This window comes from Scardinius erythrophthalmus (genome assembly GCF_964197995.2).
Source record: "Scardinius erythrophthalmus genome assembly, chromosome: 24".
In the NCBI taxonomy this organism is placed as follows: Eukaryota; Metazoa; Chordata; class Actinopteri; order Cypriniformes; family Leuciscidae; genus Scardinius; species Scardinius erythrophthalmus.
In genome coordinates this window covers 29,853,747-29,860,295 of record NC_138244.1, presented here as the reverse complement: position 1 = coordinate 29,860,295, position 6,549 = coordinate 29,853,747, and the positions used below count along the sequence as shown (strand labels likewise).

Here is a 6,549-nt window from a genome sequence, read left to right as displayed (position 1 = left end):
AGGAAGAGAGATCTCCTCAAAAGAAACGGCCTAAAATTGAAAACAAGTGTTTAATACATGTTTAATTAAAATGTCCTTATTCTGTGGTTTTTATTAATCAAATCAGAACTATTAAAATGTACAATGTCATGTCTTTATTTACTATTCTATGTTGTTTTTGTTCTTTGTAATTTGTCAAACTCAAATGTAATCAATACTTTTTTTTTCATTTAGTATGAACAAACAAATGCTGAAAGTGAGAACCTGTCTGAAGATCTTAGTCTTGATGTCAGCATGCTTTCCCTGAATCCTGCAACAGAAAAGAAGGACCTAAGTTATGTTCCTCTAAGTTCGACCTCAACATCAACTCCAACTACAGAGGAAGAGGAAGACAATAGTAGATACAAAGATGGAAAATGGATTGTCAATGTGTCCAGTTTGATGGAGCTGTTTAGCAGATGCCATCATTGTGGAGCATCAGTCTTGTGGTAGCCTCATACGTGTTCAGTGGGAATGTTCGAATGGTCATCAAGGAACTCGTGTGATGAAATTCGAGGAATGCCAGCTAACGACCTTGTGGCAGCGTGTACACTGTTCCCTGGGGCAACATATGCGGACATTGATGATTGGGCTACATTGCTCAACCTCCAACTACCAAAGAAAACACCCTTCTACGCTCTCCAGTCCTCTTATCTAATCCCTGTTGCAGATGTTATGTACAAAGAACAACAGGAGGAAATGTTGGAAGGCTTGCGGACGCAAAACATGCTGCAAAACGGTGTGCATTTGTCAGGGGACGGGAGATCTGACAGGTAAGTGTAAATCTAAACTGTGTATAAGTGAAACACATTGGAAACTATTTTAGCTTTGTTATAAAAACATTTTTTATTGTTATTATTTTTGCAGCCCTGGAATCTCGGCAAAGTACTGTACATACAGTTTAATGGATGATTCAACCAGTCTGGTAGTCCACTACGAGTTGGTACAGGTCAGTGTACATGCAGATATTTTTTACCAATTTATCGACATGGATATTTAACATGTTTTTAAATATTTGTTCACTTAAAAAATCTGTGTAGTATTATATATATAAATGATTGATGATATAATTATATAAATTAAAAATAAATGAATAAAGGTTACAGAAGCAGCAAGCTCTGTTGGCATGGAGCCCCTAGGCCAGGGGTGGGCAAACTTTTTGGCTCAAGGGCCACACTGGATTTCAAAATTTGACAGAGGGCCGGCCCAGTAGCAGATTATGAAACAAATCTCATGAAAGTGCGTATCTATACCACAAATTTTATTTCTCGTGCCATTAATACGCCAAAAATGTTTTTTTTTGCATGCATATGCTACGCACTGTAAACCGCTTGGTTAGGATTGGGGTGCGGAGCGCGTGCCTATTACACGCCATAAAGTGCGTATCATATGAATGCGAAAACTGCGTATCATAAGCACTACAAATACAGTTCGTGGTATTCGCTTACTTTCATGAGATCGGGCTGAGCAAACACATTTACGTTGTGGCAATGTCTGTGCGAAATTCAACAATTGAGAGAGACATTATGGCAATACATTTTTATGCTAGATATCCCCCATTTAGCATGTTATGTTTTGAGGTTAATTTTTAATTAGTCATACTTTTCTAAGTGTACACTTGCAGGTGTTTTGTTTCTAATTTACTGTTAGGCCCATTAAATAATAATAAGGATAAACAATATTTAAAAAGTATATTCTTATTATTATTTAATGGGCCTAACAGTAAATTAGAAACAAAACACCTGCAAGTGTACACTTAGAAAAGTAAAAATGACAGAAGGTTACGTTAATTCAACTTTATTAAAACTGCATATGGCAATCAATTTGCACTTCCAAAAGTCATACATTTGTGGGAAAAAAAAACGAAGTAAATGAATATACAAATTTATTTTAAGACTAATAAAATAAAACATAAAAAGTAAAGGCAGATCAGAACATTTAATGAACAAAAACAGGTTCTGTACATGGCAGACATGGGAGCGTAATAAACGGTCGGTAAACGGAATCAGTCAGGATACATCCACAAATCCAGAGGAGCAAAGAAACTAAATAGCAGACAAAGGAAAAACTAAACAGGTGTGCATATGGCAAGCCGTTTTAACATTTAATCATTTTAACCGACTAGTCTCTATTTTCATGCTACTAGTACTTATTTTTTAGAAACTAGTATCTATTCCATTAAGTAGCCTACTAATACTTATTCAATAGATACTAGTACTTTTTCTTTAGGTACTAGTACTTATTGAATAGATACTAGTACTTATTCATTAGATACTAGTACTTATTCATTAGATACTAGTACTTATTCATTAGATACTAGTACTTATTCATTAGAATAAGATAGCAACATGTCAACATTGATTCCAAAGACCATAATGGACTTTTTTTTTCTTGTTTACTCTAAATATAGTAAAACTGATTTATTTAGTTCTTGATTTCTCATTGTTAACATGCTTTTAAAGGAACACTCCGACTTTTTGGGACTTTAGCTTATTCACAGTATCCCCCAGAGTTAGATAAGTCAATACTGTACATACCTTTTTCATTTCTGTGCATTCTGTAAGTGTTATTTGACGCACCCACCGCTAGCCTAGCTTAGCACAAAGACTGGATGTAAATGGATAATGGTAGCATACTAATCCCAATAAGTGACAAAATAATGCAAACATTTTCCTATTTACATGTTGTGATCTGTATAGTCACAGCGTGTACAAATAACAAGGCTATATGAGACAGAGACCATTTTTAATCGTATAAATACTGGGAACTATATTCTCACTAGGCGTAGGAGCACAGCTAACGTTACTTGGGCGGAGTGATTAGCGCAGCATAACTAGTGGTCCATCCAGTAGTTAAGAGCCTGAATTGTTTATAGTAACTCTGAAATTTAGTGCACATGAGTGAAAAAAATTACAACACAGAAGAATGTCTATTTTTGCGTGAGATTTCTTTGTTGAGCGTGAGATTGAGGCTGAATGCGTGAGAGTTGGCAACCCTGTAACACTTACAGAACGCACAGAAATGAAAAAGGTATGTATGGACTTATCTAACTCTGGGGGATACTGTGAATAAGCTAAAGTCCCAAAAAGTCAGAGTGTTCCTTTAAAGGTGTAGCACAGAACTGAACTCAGAGAAACTGCTGCGTATGACATATGTTTAAAATGATCATACATTCATGATTCTCCAGACAAAACCTAGTGTCTTATCAGCCTGACAAACATAAACTAAAATATTTCACAATTAATAAATATGTGCAATTAATCACTGAATGGTTCAATAACATTATTCTGAAAGTAAAATCTTCTATGTAGAGTTTATGAGTTTGTTCTCAGCACAAGCTGTTGTAAATCCTGCCCACTTCTTTGCATTGTCAGCACATGCTTCAGTGCTCTGAGAGTGTTTATAGTGCTGTGAGTTTAACACTTCATGACTGAGAGCAGAACAGAACACACTCTTCATCATCACACAAGACTAAACTACAGCAATGAACACAATCAACATCTTCATCTGGACTCTCACACTGTTTGCTCAAGGTTTGTGTAATACAGTTTTCACAATAATTATTAGTTCTCTTAAAATGTGAAATGTATTTATCATATACTGTATATCATTATATATATTATTTTCATTTTTGTTTCTATTTTCTTTCAGAGTGTAGAGGACAGATCACTGTAACTCAGAGTCCATCAATACCAGCAGTTCAACCAGGAGAAGAAGTCAGAATAAACTGTAAAACCAGCAGTAGAGTGGATAGTGGTAATAGGTTAGCCTGGTACTCACAGAAACCTGGAGAAGCTCCTAAACTCCTCATATATCGGACACTAAACCGGTATACTGGAACTCCATCTAGATTCAGTGGCAGTGGATCTGGCAGTGATTTTACTCTGACCATCAGTGGAGTCCAGACTGAAGATACAGGAGATTATTACTGTCAGAGTTTACACTATATCAGTAGCTGGGTGTTCACACAGTGATAAAGAGTCGTACAAAAACCTCTGTCAGTCAGACGTCACAGTGACTGCACTGATACAGCTGAGAGAAACTGCAGCTGCTGATGGAGGATCACAAACTCAAGTCTCCTTTATTTATATAGCGTTTTATACAATAAAGATAGTTTCAAAGCAGCTTTACAATGATAACAGGAAAATAATGCAACAAAGTTTGTTTCTTCTGTACAGCAGATCTAGAAGAAAATATCGTCCTAGTCCATCTGAAGTAAGTTCAGTGGTGGTTAACTTTTGTTGTAAAACCATTATTAAAGGGATAAAGTTAAAAGTTAAGTTAAAGTATCATTTGTGTAATGCTCCTGTTAGTGTTTTTAGTTCAGTGTGTTATGAATGACATGTATGTTTTCTGAATGTGAATTGTTGCCAGTGTTATGGAGGAATGAGCTTATTTTGAGACATATATGAAGTGTTTTGTTGGTCTGAGTGAGATTAACTCTTTGGCCAAGATTCATGTTGGTAATGCAGACTGAATGAAGAGTTTTGAAAATGTGGCTTCAGTATTAAACAATGCTTGTTAGCAATTAAAAAAAAAAAAAAAACTCTAATCAAATAAACACTACCATGTTTTTATTAGGGTTACATGTCCTTGCTGAAGTTGTCTTTAAATGTTTGAAGGTGTTGTGCTGTTTTTTTTTTTTTTCTTCATCTTTCTTAGTTTCCATAAGATCATCTCTCAATGCAAATCAACCCAGTTATTAGGCTAACTGAAATAAAGCCATGCCAATCTCTAGGTATGGTGAAGGCTATGTGATGATGTGGGGCTATTTTAATTCCAGAGGCCAAGGGAACTTTATCAGGATGCATATTATCCTGGATCCATGAAGTAACTGGCCTTAAAAAATAAAAATCTTCCTGTCTCTATGGGAATTTAACATAGGGGTGTCCTGACTTATGCACTCTGTATTTTAAGGAAGAACATTTATTTATTTACGATACATTATTCATTCACAAAGAAAATTGGTGTCCTTAAAGGAACCGTATGTAAGATTGTGGCCAAAACTGGTACTGCATTCACTTTCAAATTACTGTAGAGTGGTATATCCCCTCCCCCTCCCCATTTTTTCACATTAATATTCATTATATGATAAGAATAGGATCTTTTCATTTTACTGACTTTATTACAGTATAAAGAATGAATGAGAAATGCAGCAATTAGTTTTTTTTTTCTATATCTTTACATATAGTAATTTACATGCAAAAAATAAAAGTCAGCAACGACAAATAACAACAACAACAAAGTCGTGAAGCAATAATAATTACAACAAAATATATAATTAAAAAATAATATTAAATCCACCAAACATGTTTAGTATATGGAAGCCCATTCCTGCCACATGAGAAAAAAAGTCATTATTATGAGATATATATATAAAAAAAAAAAAATCTCATACTGAAAAATCTGAAAAATCTAAATTTTGACATACCAAGTCGAAATTATAACATACTATGTCGAAATGATGAGATTAAAAATAAATAAAAATAAATTATGACTTGCTGCTCATTGATCTGACGCGACCCGACACAGGATGAATTGTGAACACAATGAGTATTTTAAACGTGGTTTTAGCTATTAATGATGAGATTCTTGCCTGATAAGATGAACGGCATGGAGTAGCTCTGAGCAAACACACTCTTGAAAGGATTTTAACAGTGTTGGGCAAGCTGGAAAATCTAGTGAGCTAAGCTAGCAGTTACTGTACAGTTAAATAAAGCTTCACCCTGGGAAATGTAGCAAGCTAAGATACAGCAATATGGCAAAAGTAGTTTACTACATCTAAGCTATTATTTTTAAACGTAATTTTTATATTGAACCAACTTCACTCCAAGTCACTGCTATCTCAGTGATCAATAAAACTGTCAGTCAAACAGATAGGCAGGCATAATTCGTCAGTTCAATAGTTTATTCAACAACTGTTCCAAACCAATTTGGCACAAAAAAAAAAACACACCTAACTGTATAAAATCATATAACTAAATAAAACCATAGCTATAATAACTACAACACAACCAGGTGTCGGGAGTGTGTGCATCTTTCCATCAAGTAAATTTCTCCCGTGTCAGCCCAAGGATTGGTACGTGATGTCACCGTCTGGAACAGAAAGTGGCGCTAATGCAACAAAAAGCTGCTATGAAATCTGCTTTATCTTTTCCCACAATCCAAATTATTATTATTATTTTTTCGTTTAGATTTTTCTGTATTCTGTTTTTGTTTTTTTACATTTTTTTGGACTCATATTTGAATGGTTAAATTAAATTAAAATCAGAATTTTAGTATTAAAGCATGTCTAATTAATTGAAATCATGAAACTTATACAATTTAACAATAATGTATTAAAATGTTTAAATAAATTACATGTTTAGGGCACTATGAAATATGTTTTCTTGATTCCATTTTAATGGTTTAATTACATTTTAATAACCAATGATTTAAAATGTAATGATTTAAGCAAAACTTTCTATAAAGGTTAAAGCAACCTTTTATTTGGACTGTTCCTGTCCTGCGTTTGCTGTGAAAGCTCCTCGT

At 34.3% G+C, this 6,549-nt stretch overlaps 1 long non-coding RNA gene across 1 annotated transcript; it reads left to right on the top strand.

Moving 5' to 3' along the window:
* Positions 1-448: 448 nt before the first annotated feature.
* On the top strand, positions 449-4,916 carry LOC308684275. Its single transcript, XR_014029335.1, has 4 exons — positions 449-791; positions 886-967; positions 3,393-3,551; positions 3,670-4,916. It is a non-coding gene; the product is annotated as an uncharacterized lncRNA (long non-coding RNA).
* The last annotated feature ends 1,633 nt before the right edge of the window (positions 4,917-6,549 follow it).